The sequence below is a fragment of the Taudactylus pleione genome, unplaced genomic scaffold (genome assembly GCF_031769625.1).
Source record: "Taudactylus pleione unplaced genomic scaffold, aTauple2 ptg000387l, whole genome shotgun sequence".
NCBI classification, from domain to species: Eukaryota; Metazoa; Chordata; class Amphibia; order Anura; family Myobatrachidae; genus Taudactylus; species Taudactylus pleione.
Genome location: NW_028284788.1, coordinates 3,416,200 through 3,435,832, shown reverse-complemented (window position 1 = coordinate 3,435,832; position 19,633 = coordinate 3,416,200). Strand labels below are relative to the sequence as shown.

The window sequence follows — 19,633 nt, the reverse complement described above, 5'->3', positions numbered from 1 at the left end:
CTTTAGGCAATAGAGCAGGGGTCTTCAACCTTTTACACAGTGTGGGCCACATTAAAAAAATTCAACAAAGCCAGAGGGCCACTAAGCTATACGCCACACAGAAGCACAATCTTGATTCCTCCAATTCACTTTACACTACATAGTCGTGTCCCTTATTAATGTATGACACACAGCAGTGCCCCTTTTACACAATGCCCACATTTGTGCCCCTTATACACAATGCCCACAGTAGTAGTGCCCCTTATACAATGCCTACAGCAGTAGAGCCCCTTACATATAATGCCCACAGTCAGTAGAGACCCTTACACATAATGCCCACAGTAGTGGTGCCCCTTATGCAATGCCCATTATGCAGTGGCCCTTAAGTAGTGCCCTCAGTAGTGGTAGTGCTCCATGTGCAGTGCTCCCAGTAGTGGTATTGCAGTGCCCCTTATGCAGTGCCACAGTGGTAATGCCTCTTATGTAGTGCTGCCCTTTATGTAGAGCCCACAGTGGTAATGCGCCTTATACAGTGTCCCCAGTAGTCGTAGTGCCCCTAATAGAAATGCCCATAGTAGTAGTGCCCCTAATAGTAATGCCCCTAGTAGCAGTGCCCTCAATAGTAATGGCCCCTAGTTCTAGGGCCCTTAATAGAAATGCCCCCCAGTAGGGAAGACCTCAAAGAAATAAATATATACTTCTCATAGTGTAAAACTGTACAATTTATTCCATGTTAAAAATAATGTTAAAATATACTTCCAAATCTAACAAATTCTAACTGATCCTAGTTGTAAGACTCAGCTGGAGTCGGCTTTACATGAGTATTTTTCCACTAACGAAACTCCGTAGATCTCCAGTGTCACAGTTTGGGAGGCTCACAAATGTGTCCTCCAAGGTAAATTGATCCAGCTGGCAGAAGCTCAAATCCTTAGAGACGTCTCATAAGAGACACCCCTCTTCCCACCTTCTCTCTGACTTGACTGCTACCAGAGTAGCTCTCAATAAACTTCTCTTTGATTCAGTCAGGCGAGATTTTCACTTATGCAGGAAACACTTTTTTTTTCAATGGGGGTAAAAAGCTGGGCAAGTACTTGGATAGAGCACAAAGAGCTTCCATCTATTAACAATCCCTCAGGTAGGACTCAAACAATCTCCCGCGATATCGCAGCTGCCTTTCAGTCTCATTATACTAAATTATACTAAATTGTACAATCTATGTGACCCTAAATCCCCAGAGGAGATTAACACCTTCCAGGGGTTGGTAGCCCAATAACTTTGACGTACAACTGTCACCATAGAAGACAGGGCCTGGTTGGATTCCCCCTTCTCCCTGTCCAAGTTAGAGGAGGCCTTTAAATCGACTCTATCTGGGAAAAGTCCAGGCCCGTACCTCAAGTCCTCGAGGCTCACGTCACTGTTATCTCTAAGGTGGGTAAGGATCTAGCCCAATGTTCCAGTTATCGCCCTATGGGGGTCATTCAGACCCACTCGCGAGCGGCAGTACGCTCGCAAGTGGGTCGATGTTCCCCACTGCGCATGCGCACAATGGAGGGAGCTCCGTCGTGCGCATGCGCGAGACCCGGCAAGCGACGGGCTTTCCATCGCTCGGGGTCTCGCACCAAAGGGGGCGTGCTGTCGATGTTGATTGACAGCACGCTCCCTTTGGTGGGCATGCTGGGGGCGTGCCTGCCAGACGGAGGCGTTCCCATGGGAACGCCTACCGTCTCAAGCTGGCCCCACTGACATCACTAGTGATGTCAGTGGAAGTGATTTTGACTCTGATAGAGCCAAAATCACTCCTGGCCTTGCGGCTGGGAAACCCGACCGCAGGGTTTCCCTCGCAAGTCTGATGGTCGCGATGGTCAAGACCATCGCGACCATCTTTTTGCACGCTCGTATATGCTGTGGGTGGTGACCCACAGCTATACGAGCGTCCAGGAGGACGCTCCATTTTAATGGAGGAGGGCCCTGATTCAGAGCGAGCGCTCTGGTCAGAGCGTCCGGCTCTGAATCAGGGCCTATATCATTGCTCAATGTAGACATTAAATTATTTGCTAAACTCCTCGCCAATTGGCTTTAGCTTTTTACTCCTCAATCTTATACATTCAGATCAAGTAGGTTTTGTTCCAACACTACCAAAGTTATAGATCTGATAAATCTGGTTACAGGTGGCTCGGTCCCAGTTATCCTCCTCTCCACTGATGTCCAAAAGGTGTTTGACAGGGTTGAATGGTTGTTTATGCAGGGGGTCCTGACACATATGGGTCTGGGTCCTGAATGTCTACATCAAATAATGTCACTTTACCATCTCCCTTTGGCTCGGATTAGGGTTAACAGGGTTTTATCTGACCCAGTGGGGATTAGAAATGGTAACAGACAGGGTTGCCCTCTATCCCCTCTAAACTTTGTTCTTTGTATGGAGGCTTTGACATGAGCTATTAAGGCCAACCCCAATGTGAATGGTCTATGTGTTAAGGGGGTCGACTAAAAATTAGCTTTATTTGCTGATGACCTACTAGCAGTACTCTCCTAACTGGTCACCTCTGTCCCTAAATTAGTAGCAGAATTCAGTAGATTTGGTGCTTTATCTAATTTTAAGGTCAATTACTCAAAATCTAGCAGTGAACCTAGTAGCTTGTTCTCACTATATCGACTGACTGAAACACACATTCACTTGGCATGCCACTAGTCTCAAATACCTTGGAGACACTCTAGATAAGGACCTCTCCAGGCTGTTTGCATACAATTTTAGGCCACTACTCCAGACCTTGCGAGCTAAAGACTTGGACAAATTAGAATTTTTTCTCTTTGTTGGGACGGGTAAATATGGTTAAAATGAATGTTCTGCCTAGGGTCCTATACCTACTACAGTCTTTGCCCATAAGTGTCCATAAGCAAGTAAGAGACTTTGTTTGGGGTGGCCGTAAACCTAGTTTTAAACACGCCACATTATTTAGACGTAAGACAATGGGGGGGCTCCAACTACTGCATTTCCCCACTTACTATGATGCAATCATACTTGGTCATATAATGGAGTGGATGAGGGTTGGGGATGATAGGAAATGTTCCAGTTGGAATAACATTTGGTTTCTATAGCCCTATACCTATCCATGGAGATCCAAAGTTCCCGGTCTGCCCCATCCCACAATAGGTCCTACTCTAGATAGATGGAATAAACAGATATATGCATGGATTTCTTCTCTTTTCACCCCCTGACACCGCTATTTGATAATCCTAACTTTCCTCCAGGTACTTCTGGACATATGTTGATGGATAGTGAAAGAGGTCTCCCGAGTCGCTCAGCTGGTGGAATCTGGTAAGGTCATTCCCTTTAGCTCCCTTCAGAGGAAATGGGCTCTGCCGGCGGCAGAGATTTGGCGATACCTTCAGCTTAATCATTTTGTTCAAAAAGGAGGAATGCGATTGGCCTGCAGTAGACCATTGACCTCCTTTGAGGATATGTGCTTGCGGATACTTGCCCGCCCCACTCTCTTTCCTTGTGTTACAGATAGTTGAGAACGCATACCCTGTACCTCCCACGTTTTTAGATGACTGGGAATGTAATCTGGGGGGGTTCTTTTACCCCTCAGGAAAGATATAAGATCTTTGACAACTCTTTTGCCAGCTCTGTCAGTTACTCTATGATTGAGACTCACTATATAGTGATCACACGCTAGTATAGGTGTCCAAAAATATTAGCTAAAATGTTCCCTACTGTGTCTAATTGCTGCTGGCACTGTAATTCTGCAGAAGGCTCACCCCTACATATTTGGTGGGACTGTCAAACATTACACCCTTTCTGGGAGAAAGTTATTTCTCTTTCTGCATCAGTTTTAGGATGTGCAGTCCCCACAGACTCTTCCTTTTGGCTCCTAAACCTATACCCTGGACCGATAAAGCTGTACAAAAAAATCCCACCTCAAATTTCTTAACAGTGTGCGAAAGCAGTAATACCTATTCACTGGAAATCTGTAGCCCCTCCCTCACTTAAGGAATTGTTTGCTTGGGTGGATCTCTATATGGACATGGAAGATTTATGACTTGGAGTTGACAAACAAAGTAAATTTAGTGCTACTTGGCTCTCATGGCTTGAGTTTAAATCTTCCACCGATTTATGCAACTGCTCTAACTTGAATACCTGGTGTTATTTTTTATGTGTTTAGTGGTACTTGCTTCTTGACTACTTTTCCTCTGACTTTGCGTATCGATTTTATATTTTGATTTTTATATATGTTTCTATATATCTACCTCAGTAGATATTCTTATTTTACACAGCATTGTTATACCAATTATTTGTCTTTCCCCTGTTCTGTATGTGTTATTTTAAATCAATAAACATATATTGCAAAAAATATATATATACTTCTATATAATATAGTGATAATAAAAAATAGTAATAAAAATGGCTGTGTACCAACTTGGGCCTTAACCAAGGCACTAAGACAGCATGTAAGCAAGAGTCCTCAGGCAAATCACCTACACGCTGTAGATGATCCACCTTCAGAGATCCCAAGAAAGGCTAGCAGCCCCTGTACTTCACCAATGCATTTCCACTCTTAAGTCTTAACAAGGTGCATTATACAGGTTGCCAAATTCCCCTTAGCCACTTCGTTATCACTTATGGTGAGAAGGGCTACACATTTTCATTATTACCTCGTCAGCATAAATCTGCATATATTATGCAAATAGGCTTTTCTCATGCATCCTTTACACTTATCCCTAAGGTCTCTTTTTAAATGTTATAATGGACAAAGAGTGGCCCATACTCCTACATCTTCTCCTCGCAATGTGTCTAGCTGTGTTTGTATCCCATCATGGACCACCTACTGTACCACTACTGGTTATCTCCCAAACCAGGGAGGATGCTCCATGACTCTCTTCCTTCATATCAATGTTTCTGGATCTTACACATTTTGAGCTTTTGGTTCTCTCAGAGGAGGAAGCCAACACCACTAAGTGTTGCTTCTCCTTCACTCCCAAGCACGGTATCACCCAACTTACTTGTCCCCAAGCCATCAGGGCATGTGTTCCAACATGGGATGCACACCATTTAATAATCAATGCAAACGAATTGAACGTCTTATAAAAAAAAAACAGTGGTTTCTTCTTAAACAAGACCCTGTCTTAAAGGATATAGGGATCTAGTTACTAAGTCTTGGATGGAGATAAAGTCGATGGAGATAAGGTGCCAGCCAACCAGCTCCTAACTGTCATTTTTCAAACACAGCTTGTGACATGGCAGTTAGGAGCTGATTGGCTGGTACCTTATCTCCATCCACGGCTTAGTAAATAGACCCCATAGTTCCTGTAAAACCTTCTTTTACCTATTGTAAAGCTACCAATATAAAAAATAAACTTGTCAAAAGTGCAATCCCAGAAAGGAAACACACCGCATTACAACAACTTACTTCCGCAGATGTGGCACATGCAGTAAACTTGAAAAGGTAGTGTCCCACAACACATATCAAGAAATCACAATAGCTGACTTTTTAATATGCAATAGCAAAAATTGCATTTAATTAATACAATGTGAATGTGGACTGGAGTAAATAGGTAGAACATCCAGGACTCTAAAACAACACTGGGCTGAACATTTACATTACATTAAGAATCGATTAGACAAACATTCAATTGGGCGTGCGAACATCAAAAATTCCGCACCTGCGAGGTTCTACCTGCAGATGCGGGATTTTTGCTATTCAATCAGGTGCGTTTTTTTTTATTTTTTTTGTGCCCCTGGAGGTTTTTTTCACACACCTCCAGAGCAAGTGTGATTTTTCCCAAAATCTTTATTTTTGGGGTTAAATCACTGGGACTTGTTCTGGGACCCTCCCCCTTTATGCAAGTATCCAATTAGCTTAATTAGTCCATAATTGCTCACCTTCTGAAGTTCTGTTTTCTGCATCTTCTTCATCCAGCGTCGGAAGCCAGGTCCTCTGCTGCAGGGTGAGTATGTCAGTGTGTATGAGTGTTGTGTGTGTGACCCCCGGTGTATGTGGCCCCCCCCCCCGGAATGGGTGCTGGGAGAACTACATCTCCCAGCAGCCCTTACCCCTACCAGCAGCCCCCTCTCCAGTTAGAAGATTGAGAGGAGGCCACCGGGAGCCGCGGAGTCCACCAGAGACACCCGGCCAGGTAAGTGAAGAATTTTTTATTTTTTCTTGCACCACAGGGTTTTCAGAGCAGAAAACCCTGCGACAACTATTTTTTTTTATTGAATACCGCGGGTATAGGGAGCACACATGCCCGCGGTATTCCAAAATTGGGTGCAAGGTTTTTTACCTCGCTAAAACCTCGTGCCCAATTGAATACGCCCCTAAGTATTTTTTAGACCATCATAATTCTAGTACAAAAGGGATTAGAAAAATGGTAGGTATTAAGAAAATTGAAGGCAACTGGTGAACCAAAGAAACAGAAAGATTCTTGGCTAAGGCAGAAATGCAATTAATTTATGAGATGCAAACTTTAGAACCCAAAGGACTTAATAATGATTTTGAACTAAACTGGTTTTTATAAAATGTATTTTTAGTATTTATGTCCTTTTCCTATTTTATTATCCTCTACATATATTTGAAAGGGAGAACAGCAGCTGGAAGGACACACACTTTTGGACCCGATCGGTGTAGTACTCAGCTGTAACATTGCAGTCACTAGGTGTTTGAACACAATAATATATGCACAAAGATATATGCACCTTATATATAAGCAAATGTATTTTAATCAACAGATTTATTCCGTATTTCTCCTTCATCCACTAGGGGACACTGGAGTCTCACTACAGTGGGGTATAGATGTGGGAAAACTGGGAGCTGGCACTTTAATAAATTTGAATAGTAGCTAGCTCCTCCCCCTCTATACCCCCCTTCAGGTCAGTCTAAATTTTGTGCCAAGGGAGCTGGTCACATACAAGAGCTCTCTGCTAAAAATGAATGGATCCTCAATCAGCATGAGAATCAGACAGGCAGCCCCTGCCTGTCTGCTTCATTGGAGCTGCCGAGAGACCTCACCACTGTTGCTTGCAGCGCACGCTGGGGTCTTCAGCTACAGAGACCACTGTCTCTGGGGGGTAGCCAGACGCACTGCATGTGGCATTCGTCATGCTCCCAGATTGTGCCTGCACAGTGGGGATAGACTTGTGAAGATTAGGTTGGACTGTGTTTACACAGTGATTACAGCATTATATTTTGTTAATAGCACTGGTCTCTGAAGCAGAGCTGGGTGGGCGGGGTTGATAGCATAATCTCCCTCTATGCCCCTATCTCTTCTTCAAACAGTCTCTCTGTGTGTGTGGTGTTTGTCTGTATCACTACCTGTTTTCTCTGTGTGCTGTGTACAGTGAAGTGGTAGAATGTAATCTAAGGGGTCTAAGGTTGCACAAAAAACATCGTCCTCTAGTGTCCCTACCAGGAGACTTACACCGAATCCTCTTATGTGGAATGATCCGGAAGAGGATGACATGCCTGATATGGAGGAAGGGTAGGTACAGGACCCTATAGAGGAACAGTCACCAGAGGAGGTGGAGCTTGTATATCAGGGAGTAGAGGCGCTGATTGCTGTGATATGCCAGGTGTTACATGTCTATCTTTAATAAAAAGCAAAGACTGGCAGCCTCTTTACCAGTGTCTGAGGAATTACGACGAGATCCTTACCTCATCGTGGAAACACCCTGATAAAAGGTTTCAGATTTCAAGAGAGCTTTTATCATACTATTCCTTTCCTGCAGAAAGCAGGCATTTATGCGAAACACCTTCAGTGGACCCTTCAGTGTCACGTCTGTCAAAAAAGAGGAGCCTTCAGACAGGAAGTTAGAAACTACCTTGAAGTCAATATACACTGTAGCAGGGGTGTCTTTTTGACCGGCATTAGTCAGCTGTTGGGTCAACAAGGCGGTGGAAGCATGGGCTATGCAGCTCGCTGTGGGCCTTAAGACTGATGATCCGGCGGAGGATCTAGTTCCTCTAGTGGAACAGATTGCAGAGTCTGCTGCTTTTCTTGGAGAGGCTTCTAAGGATATTTGTAGTCTTTTCTCTAGATCCTCGGCCTTGGCTGTCTCAGCCCGCAGAGCCCCGTGGCTGCAACAATGGCAGGTGGATTCAGAATCTAAGAGAGCCGTGGAAGCACTTCCATTCACAGGAGAAGATCTGTTTGGAATGGAACTGGATAAGTGGATATCTCAAGCCACAGGTGGTAAGTCCACTTATCTCCAATCTGCTGCTCCTCCCGCCAGGAAGCCCTTTGCCGGACCATCCTTTCAGTCCTTTCGTATTCCAGGGAGATTCAGGTGCCATGGCAGAGGTGCTCCCGCTATCTCCCGTCGTCCCAGAGGCAGGGGTAGAGCCACTGCATCCTCCTCCCAGCAGGATAAGGCTTCAGTTAAGCCTCCAGCATGACGCGCTTCCTTCTTTCCTGGGGGACCCCAGGGTGGGAGCTCGCCTTTGCAACTTCAAGGAAGTTTGGATCAAGTCTTGCCAGGGCACTTGGGTCTGGGACATCAATATGCAGGGGTTGAAGCTGGATTTTCAGATCCAACCTCCTCATTTTTTCACAACCGGTTTGCCGGCATCTGCAGAAAAACAGGTTGTTATACAGGAGGCAATACAAAAGCTACTGTCTTCTTGAGTAATAGTGCATGTCCCTATCCACCAGCAGGGTCAAGGTTTTTATTCCAGCTTGTTTGTGGTTCCCAAGCCAGATGGCTGAACTTGAAACATCTCAATCCTTATTTGCGGCCTTTCAAGTTCAATATGGAGTCCCTGCAATCCGTCATTGCAGGGCTAGAGCGGGGCAAGTTTCTCATATCCTTAGACATAAAGGATGCTTATCTCCACATTCTCATTTGGCTTCCTCATCAGGCATTCCTTCGGTTCGCAGTGCGGGCCTCTCATTTTCAATTCCAGCTCTTACCTTTTGGTCTTTCATCAGCACCAAGAGTGTTCACGAAGGTCATGGCAGTAATGATGGCCCTTCTTTGGATACAAGGGGTTACTATCGTCCCTTACTTGGACGACCTACTCCTCAAGGCTCCGTCAGTCTCTCAATTACTGCAGGACACCCGGGTAACACAGAAGTCTGCTGTTGCAACACGGATGGATCCTGAATTACCAAAAATCTCATCTGCAGCCTATACAGCGTCTGCCTTTCCTAGGGATGATTTTGGACACATTGGAGCAGAAGGTATTTCTTCCGCAGGAAAAAGTGACATCCATCCAACACATGGTGCGATTGATACTGCGTCATTGAAGGGTGTCAGTGCACCTGTGTATTCACCTTCTGGGAAAGATCCATGTCCATCCATTCCAACTGGACCTCCTCTCTCAGTGGTCAGGGTCCCACCTCTTCCTTGACCAGCGAGTTTTACTGTCACCCAGGACTTGGACATCTCTCCTTTGGCGGTTGAATTCCTCTCGCCTATTGGCAGGCAAGAGGTTTGCATTGTGGGAATGAATTCTCCTCACCACAGACGCCAGTCTAAGTGGATGGGGGCAGTGACTCAGGGAAGACACTTTCAGGGCCGCTGGACTTGGCTGGAGGCAGTACTGCCCATAAACATTATGGACCTAAGGGCCGTGTTCTATGCTCTTCAGGTGGCACATCCTCTGTTGAATGGCCAGGCCATCAGAGCACAATCTGACAATGCCACAGCTGTGGCATACATGAACAAACAGGGTGGTACCAAGAGTTGGTCCGCCATGAGGGAGATAAGCCGCATTCTTCCCTGGGCAGAGGAATATGCGATAGCAATATCCGCAATTTTTATACCAGGGGTAGAAAATTGGGAGGCCGATTACCTCAGTTGACAGGACATTCATCCGGGAGAGTGGATGCTCAATCCGCAGGTCTTCCAACAACTGATTCAGCATTGGGGTCTCCCTCTGGTAGATCTTATGGCATTGAGACTGAACCATCAACTGCCACGTTACTTCTCCAGGACAAGAGATCCACAGGCAGTGGCGGTGGATGCTCTAACAGCTCCTTGGCGGTTTCAGTTTGCCTACCTGTTTCCACCTCTCCCACTCCTTCCTCGTCTGCTGCAAAGAATCAAACGAGAAGGGTTAAAGGTTCGGCTGGTGGCTCCAGACTGGCCCAGATGGGCGTGGTATTCCAACCTATGTTTTCTACTGATAGACGACCTGTGGCCTCTTCCTCTGCAAGAAGATCTACTGCAACAGGGTCCGTTTATTTATCAGGACTTAAAACGGCTTCGTTGATGGCATGGCTGTTGAAAGGGCTATCTTAAGAAAGAAGGGTATCCCTTCCAGGGTGATTCCTACTATGTTAAGGGCTAGAAAGGAAGTTACCTCTAAGCACTATCATTGCATTTGGAAGGCATATGTCGCTAGGTGTGAACGCAATGGTGCGCCACCATCAGATTTCAACTTAGCCAGGCTGCTTCCTTTTCTACAGGCTGGTTTATCAGCAGGTCTTCGTCTGGGATCTTTAAAAGTTCAAGTATCGGCTTTGTCGATATTCTTTCAAAAGCGTCTAGCATTATTACCAGATGACCAGATTTTTCTACAAGGGGTTGTCAGATTACAACCTCCATTTGTACCTCCTACGGCCCCATGGGATTTGGATTTGGTCCTCTCTTTTCTCCAATCTTCCCTATTTGAACCTTTACAAACAGCGGAATTAACATTTTTATCATGGAAAGTGCTTCTCCTGTTGGCGTTCGCCTCTGCTAGGCGTGTCTGAGCTATGGGTGCTTTCTTGCATTTCACATCAACCAACCAATCGTAGTTCTGGTGTTTAAAGAGGATTCTTCGGCTTCTAGATCCCTAGATGTTGTATGGGCTCTTTGGATTTATGTTGATAGGACAGCATCCCTCCGGAAGTCAGATAGGCTGTTTGTTCGATATGATATGGCGCGGCCAGGCTGGCCAGCTTCTAAGGCTACTATTTCAAGATGGATTCGTCTGACAATCAGACAAGCCTATCTGGCTGCATCAAAGCAACCACCTACTTAAATCACAGCACATTCTACGCACTCTGTGGGTCCTTCATGGGCGGCTGCCTGCGGGGTTCCCCTGACCCAGCTTTGTCGAGCGGCCACTTAGTCAAGTCGGCATACTTTTACAAAGTTTTACCATTTTAACATGCTTGCGGCTTCTGCTTCACAGTATGTCCATGCTGTTTTGCAGAGTTTCAGCGCTCTCCTGCCCCGGGATGTGAGCTCTGGGACGTCCCCACTGTACTGAGACTCCAGTGTCCCCTTGTGGATAAAGGAGAAAACAGGATTTTGGTACTTACCGTTAAATCCCTTTCTCCGATTCCACAGTGGACACTGGACGCCCACCCGGCGCTGTTATTGTTCTGCCAGGTTTGGACAGTCAAGTTTTTCTTCAAGGTCTGCTTGATTTGTTTGCATATTTGCTTGTTGTTTATGTATGTTCTAGTTCTCTTCTCTGTTAATCTATTTACAGCTCTCCTTGGGCACAGTTTATTTAGACTGACCTGTAGGGGGGTATAGAGGGGGAGGAGCTAGCTACTATTCAAATGTATTAAAGTGCCAGCTCCTGTTTATCCCACATCTATACCCACTGTACTGAGACTCCAGTGTCCCCTGTGGAATCCGAGAAAGGGATTTAATGGTAAGTACCAAAATCCTGTTTTTTAAATATGATGTTTTTTTATATATGATTTTACATGTTTTCTGAACTCTTGTGCACATTGCACTTTCCCCATTTTATTACTACAATATCAATTGTATTCCTATTGTGTTTCAAAGTTGAAAACAAAAGAGATTCACGCACAGAAAATAGTGTGCGTCTCATGTTGGAACACATGTCCCAATGGCTTTGGGACAAGTAGGTTGGGTGATCCAGTGCTTGGGTGTGAAGGAGGTGCAATTCTTAGTGGTGTTGGTTTCTTCCTCTGAGAGAACCAAATACCCACAATGTGGAAGTTCCGGAATAAGTCCAGATACATATATGAAGGAGGAGACTCACAGAGCTTCCTCCCTGGTTAGGGAGACAACCTGTAGTGGTAGGTGGTCCATGATGGAATACAAACAGATTTAGCCACATTGCGGGGAGAAGATGTAGAGTATGGGCCACTATTTGTCCATTATAACATTTAAAAAGCGACCTTACGTATAAGTGTAAAGGATAAATGAGAAAAGCCTACTTGCATAAAATGAGCAGATTTATGTTGATGAGGTAATAATGAGATTGCGAAGCCCTTCTCACCTATAAGTAATAAAGAAGTGGCTAAGGGTACATAAGGGGAATTTGTCAACCTGTACAATACACCTTGATAAAGACTTTTAAGAGTTGAAATGCATCAGTGGAGTACAGGAACTGCTAGCTTTATCTTGGGACCTCTGAAGGTGGACCATCTACAGCATGTAGGTGATTTTCCCTGGGACTTGTGCTTAAATGCTGTCTTAGTGCCTTGGTTAAGGCTCAAATTGGTACAGAGCCATTTTTATCATTATTTTTTATTATCACTATATGAAATGGAAGTATATTTTAACATTATTTTTAACTTGGAATAAATTGTACAGTTTTACACTGAGAAGTATATATTTATGATTTATTTGAGGTCCATCAACATAAGTATATCAAAGTAACTGAAGTATTGCTGTGGAATATTTTTGGTTCCTAAAGTATAATTGGATCTTGAATTGTTATCTATCAAGGATTTCCTGAACTGATATATGAAACCTATTATATCAGAGACTCGCTGGACTGGTACAGACTTTTCACATCTCTTTATACTACTGTGTGGCATATTATGTATCTCATCACAGTGAGCAAAATTGAAAACTAAATCATTGTTAGAAAAGTTTCTTACTCAGCAAACAACCATTATTGTACCTAATTTCTGTGAGCTTAATTGTGAGAAAAAATACTGTCCAAAGTAATTTTCTTAATACGGCATTCCAGGAACGAAGTGTGGATGCCCCTGCTTCAGATGTTGGTCACCCCACCCCTTTTTTGCCCAGTCATTCCATGATACTTTGCACACCATCTTTAATTCTAGTGCCTAACAATGCCACCCAACCCACACCTAGCCACTCAAATATAAATCCCTTGCTACCCACTAGATCACTTTTCAAACTATCAGCCACCAGTAGCTACCCACCTCATCCCTCTTTCTGTTGTACCCAACCTCTTGCTGCAACCCACTCAGACCAACTTTGTTCAGCATACTGTAGCCCCCACCATTTAATAACCCCCCACCCCCCCTTTATCAACCAAACTCCCACCTCTGGCACTCACGCATTAAGAGTCACACCCAATGGTTTACCAACCCGCTTTTTTCTTTGTTGCCAGAAATGATTAATTTTCATGATTTATATTGAGATAACCAGGAAACTTTCTCAGAAGAATGCATTTCTGGCAGTGATCACGAGTGGACCCTTATCCTCACTATCACACAGCAAGACCACCCCTATCCTCACTTGCACCTACATAGATCACCCCTAGCCTCACTTGCATCCACACAGACCACCCCTAGCCTCACTTGCATCAACCCATGCCACTAATATCCTTAATTGCACCCACCCAGGCCCCTCCTATCCTCATGTGAACCCCCTTAGGCACCCCAATCCTCACAACCACCTATGTCACTGCAATCCTCACACCTACCTATGTCACCCTAATCCTCAATTGCACCAACCTAGGCCACCCCATTTCTCACACACACCTATGTCACTCCAATCCTCACTTATGTACACCTAAGTTATTACTATCCTCATGTAGGGCGGGATTTATCATGCATTGCATATTGCTTGCGATACATCCTGCCATTTATCACATGCATAGCGGCATTTATAAATGCTGTATGCCTAAATAATTGCAATTACAAACTCAAAGGACAGCTCTTCCGATAAGGGTTTATGACCCTATCTGGCCCAAAAAATTACAAAATGTAAAGAGACTTTTAAGAAAAAAAATTAAATTGAAAAAACTAGGGGCCTGATTCATTACGGATTGCAACTGCGAATGCAATAGCGATTACCCACACCATTACCAACTGTGATAGTATGCTAATCCATTGCAATCGCTATGCCATCGCAGCACAACATAAGGATGCCCACTTTACCTTACACATCCGTAATGTTTAGCAAGACTGTGAAAACATTGATACAATAGATTACCATTCCAGCCTCATGCACAAGCCCTGACCTTACTCAGAAATTGCTATCTTCAGTGCACGCTATGAGGCCACAGGCTGTGTATGGCATCATAGTGGCTAATTTATGCACACCCTTGCAATAGCATTGAAACGCACTGGCACATCTGCATTTCCACCCCCACCCCCCCCCCGTCACCACCCACAAATGGCACTTCCTGTCAATCACTCTATGATGGGTTTGCATAGTCACTGTGATCGCAGCCCCAATCGCAGTGGCCGATAGGTGCACACACACTGCGCAGAATGCAACAAATGGCCGATTGCGTACATATTAGTAACTGTGATCCTTGCTGAATCAGACCATAGGTCCTGCAAATCACCTGCTAGGTAGAAGGATTTAGCAAAATCTAAAAGCTGAAAATTATCAGTATAGATCAGCACAACTATATTAAAACTATACTACTGAATTATGGTATTTCAGATGTAAAACCAGTGTATACTCCTGTATGTCACTAACTACAGAGTCTGAAATAGAAGAGATGAAAGCTATCCCATACAAAAATGCAATTGGGAGTTTGATGTATGCCACGATAACCAGTTTTCACTGAAAACTGGAAAACAGCATTGGTTAGCAGTTAAGAGATACCTGAAGGGTACTAGCTCATTAAAACTTATGTTTTCAAAGAATAAAATGTTAAATCTTGAAGTATTGGATAGCAAATGAAACAACAGACATTCTTATACTGGATACGTAGTTGAATTGGTATGTGCAGCAATAAGCTTGTCAACAGAAGCAGAATATATGACTGACTGAAACAGCAAAAGAGGCACTTTGGATTAAAAGTACTTTAAGTGAACTAAATATCTTGAACCCTAAATAAGCTCTCAACATCCTACGTGACAATAAAGTTGCTATTAACTTGTCTGCTGGTACGAAGCACCATGACAGATCAAAGCACATCACTATCACACATTTTATTTGTATTAGTAAATAACTTATTCTTGACAAGTTTTCTATCAACTATATCATGAATAAGCAAAAAATTGCTGATATACTGACTAAATGACTTTCTATACATTACAAGCTCTGAGTGCATTTCGTGAATAATGAGGCAGAAATGTGATGACTAATGATGTTTGTTATAATTATTGCTTGATGCTTTTATTATGTTTTATTACAGGAAGATTTTGATAAAGTTTAAGATATTTAGAACTCATGCAAAGAGACATTTCTAAGCGAGGGGGGCTGTTGATATGTAGTTAAATGGTTAATCGCTATGTGCTGTCTCATCTGAATAACATCACATGTCTCAGTAAATATTATTCAACAAACTTAAAAGGTCAGGCAGAAGTCAGGAGGCCACAGGGCAGCTATGAGGGGTGCACACCGATGAGAAGTGTCTCCAGTAACACAGGAGGCATCCACAGCAGCCATGTTTAGCAATTAGAGACTGCAGCTGTGGCCAGAAGAGCAGACCACACAGTGTGGGTGCCGTGACTCATTCCACCAGAATACTCTGGAACAGGGAAGTGGCGAGTAGGAGCATGGGTGGCAGAATGGTTCTCTCCATCATAAGATATGCCTGTTTGCTGATGACATTCTTTTATTTGTTACAAACCCTTATTCCTCCCTACCTGTCCTCCATGATATTCTACAAACCTACTCGGCAGTTTCATATTGTAAGTTAAACACCAATGGTGTTTAACTTATAATATGGCCTATGGTGTGACTCAATCCTCCCTACTTGCTTTGCAACCCCAACTCCCATATTCTTGGCAAAATTCTTGTCTTAAATACTTAGGTATCCAGATTCCTGGTGAGCTGCAATATCCTCCCTGCAAAAAAAATAAATAAAAATAATGGTGAGTGGTCTGGCGATTGGCCATGGCCAGGGTCCCAGCCATGGTAGTCTTCAGTTATAGCTGGGTCTTATCAGCAGATTTACAGTCCCCAGGCATGGCAGTGAGTTGGGTGACTCTGACCTCAACCTCAGAGGTTATGAATGTTATGTGGGTGATTCTTGAATTTGAGAAGTTTGTCTGAAGAGATGCATTTTCAGGGAATGCTTGAAGGTTTGGAGACTAGAGAAAATTGTTATTGTGCATGGGAGGGCATTCCACAGAGTGGGTGCAGCCTGAAAATAAGCCCTGTAACCGTGAATGGGAGCAAGTAATGCTTGTGGATGAGAGACTCAGATCTTGTGCAAAGTGGGGAGTTTGGGTTGGGAGATATTTTGAGATAAGTGATGAGATGTATGTTGGTGTGGTTTGGTTAATAGCGTTATGCATAAGTAAGTATTTTAGATTGAATACAGATAGAAAACTGGTAAACAATGGAGGAACTGACAGAGCCGAGCAGCAGACAATGAACATTTAGTAGGTAAGATTAGACTTGCAGCTGCATTCAAAATGGATTGTAAGGGAGAGAGTCTGTTTTGTAGAAGACCAATAAGGAGACTATGGCAATAATCAGGAGATAATGAGTGCATGAGTTTTTTTCAGTGTCTTCTGTAAGATATGATCATATTCTGTATATGTTTTCTTAGATATATATAACATGATTTGGAGACATGTTGAATGTGGGGAACAAAGGACAGTTCAGAATCAAAAATTACACCTAGGCAGCGAGCTTGTGGGGTGGGTTTGATTGTCAAGTTATCAACAGTGATAGAGATATCAGGTTGGTAACTACTATTGGTCTGTGGAAATATTATTAATAAATGTTAAGTTTGAGGTGGCGAGATGACATCCAAGATGAAATGGCAGCAAGACATTCAGAAATGCGGACAAATACTGATGGTGACAAATCTGGGGAGGATATGTAGATTTGAGTATCATCCGCATACAGATGATGCTAAAATCTGAAGGAGCTGATAAGTTTAAGATGTGGTATAGATTGAGAAAAGCAGAGGACCTATGACTGAACCTTGCTCTACTCTAACTGATAGAGGTAATGCAGAGAAGGTGGATTCAGAGAAATGAACACTGAAAGAACGATTAAAGTCAATTTAAGTAGGATGAGAACCAGAATTTGAGATCTAGGGATTGCTGTGTTTGTATGAGAAGAGAGAGGGTTTTCTTGTTTCTTAAAATGCATCACCATGGCATTTAGTTCAGCATATTGGAAGGACATTCCATGACAAAACTAACAGTATCTGAGGCCAGAAAGTTGGTGGCAGCAATCTATTGATGACCTTGATATGTCACCATCACTGACCCATCAGTAATTGACCCTTGTGTCTTGCATTTCATCATTCAGTTTTTTGAAAGGTAGAACTTCCTCCACTGAGAAAGGCCAGAGTATCAAAGTGGTTGTTAGTGATGATCAGAATTGAAACTGGACAGTCTGGCTGTTATGCAATATATCTGATATTTCTTCTCTTTTCTGCAAGTACTTAACCACTATCATTTGTGTAAAGTCTGACTTGACCAAAGCAGCAGTAAGTAGATCACTGTGAACTGTGATGGGCGACATTCTTGTGGTGGGCTCAAGTTGCTTTAGAGCTATATAAGGAGTCATCAGTTACTTCTCCGAGGATGGGTAGTTCCTCTGAGCTCCAGTAAGGATCAGACGCTTACTGGTATAGCTCACTTTAAACTCATTAGGTTCCATATTGTCATTTTTCATTAATAAAGCTCAAAGGGATCGCCAGCCTAACAGGATATCTTTAATAACAGACATTAATGTAATTACTTCATATATGGGTGTCACAATCATCCCTACTGTAGATACTGTAGGATATAAAGTCAGTTGTACTTCATCCGCGTTGCGTGCATGGGGAAAAATTCCATCCACACATGTGGTTGACACCCATTATACACACCCATTATACCCATTATCATTATGATTGCGCACTTGCACACACCATTTCCCTGGTGCAACAGATCCATCTGAAAACGGGCATATTTTCTCATATGTACAACTCGGCATAGCTCACGATTCTATCGACACACCCTCACAAACTTTGACTATGTATCAATGCCTTGTTACAGGTAGTTATGACCCTTCAGCTGCAAGTGGAGATGGGACTGAATTGCGAATGACTATGAATCACCCGTATATACATGCACATGGCTACAGACCATGCGCAGTGTCAAAGCGCACAGGATTCATCATCAATATTATTTTATTTCATTTCTGCATTGGCCCCCTTGGGTGGACAAATTGGTGCATTTCCGCAAACCTAAATAAGATGCGTGTCTGCAAATTTTGTTGTTAATAAATAAGCCTTGCAATTTATATTTTACATACTTAGAAACCATGTGAATGCTGTGTTGCACTAGATGTAAATATTTTGTTTCTGTTTTAAGTTTGAAATGATAATACTATTTATAGATCTTGTCGTCATATTCTGTCACCAACTGTTTTTAGTAATAGTGAAGTAAGTAATAATTGCAATGATTTGTGCAATTTGTTACATAATACTTCATCATTAAAGCACATTTTTGTGACATAAATATGAGAACGCAGCACTTAAATATGTGTGAGCTTCCTTAAATCCTACAGATATAATTAGGCAGTGACTAATCTAATAATACTGGTTATTATAATTCAACTTATACATGTAGACATAGTCATCATATAATGGGAAGACATACACTGTAAATAGTTTTTGGCAGCGTGCAGTTATTTATTTGTAATCTCAATTCAGCACATATTGATATAGTACTGACACAAATATAAAAATATAGGATTACAAAACAAATATAAATAGTTATAATTAATCACAAATAATGAGTGCAGTCAGAGAAAATGGGCCTTATGGCCTGATTCAGAGGTGCACGCAATGCAAATGCCAGTGTTCACGTAGTTCAGTGATTATTTGCAACTGTGCATGCAACAATTTTTTTTAAACCCCTACGGCATTTGCATTACAGAGAGTGCATGCACAAAGGCACTGTTAGAATAGATTCAGATGGTATCATGGAAAAGTGATGGGCATTTCTGGACAGTGATAAGGAGGTGGCTACTACTGCAGGCAAAAATGGTCCATTCAGTGGACATGCTATGGGAGTGTCTAGGGTGTGTCAATGCAAGTGGCTATGTTCACAGATGCACAGCCACAAGCATAGGAGGCCATGGTCAGAAGAAGTAACTGCACCTGCCATAGTGCAAGTGCGAGCAATAGTGACGTATAATAATTCACCAATCGGTATTACAGTGTGCACGTGTGCTAAAAGTGGGCTTCTCAGTCCTTGCACATTCGGCTGCATGGATGTACAAAAGGGAAGGAATTTGTAGACCATTTGCAAAAGCTCGTAGACGTTGATCGCCAACAGACACTGCTGCATATGCTCAATTGTATGTGACTCAGAATTAGGCCCAATCTGTGAAATTAGAGATATCTAATATGTTATTAGTGCTGTTGCTTCATTCATCATGCCCCCTTTACCTAAAAATTATGTGAAAACTGCAGTTTCTGAATGATGTATGTATCAGGGCTTTTTAAGAAGCACCTAATGCAAAATATATCAGAGATGTAAAGACAGCAGTTCCTGTTATTCTAAGTGGGATTACAGTTTGGCCCCTATTTATCAAGCTTAAAAAAACATAGCTTTCCAGAGCTTGTTGCTG

General features: G+C 43.0%; 1 pseudogene; it reads left to right on the top strand.

Moving 5' to 3' along the window:
* The first annotated feature begins 9,455 nt into the window (after positions 1-9,455).
* Positions 9,456-17,393, top strand: LOC148507683 (uncharacterized; annotated as a pseudogene).
* The last annotated feature ends 2,240 nt before the right edge of the window (positions 17,394-19,633 follow it).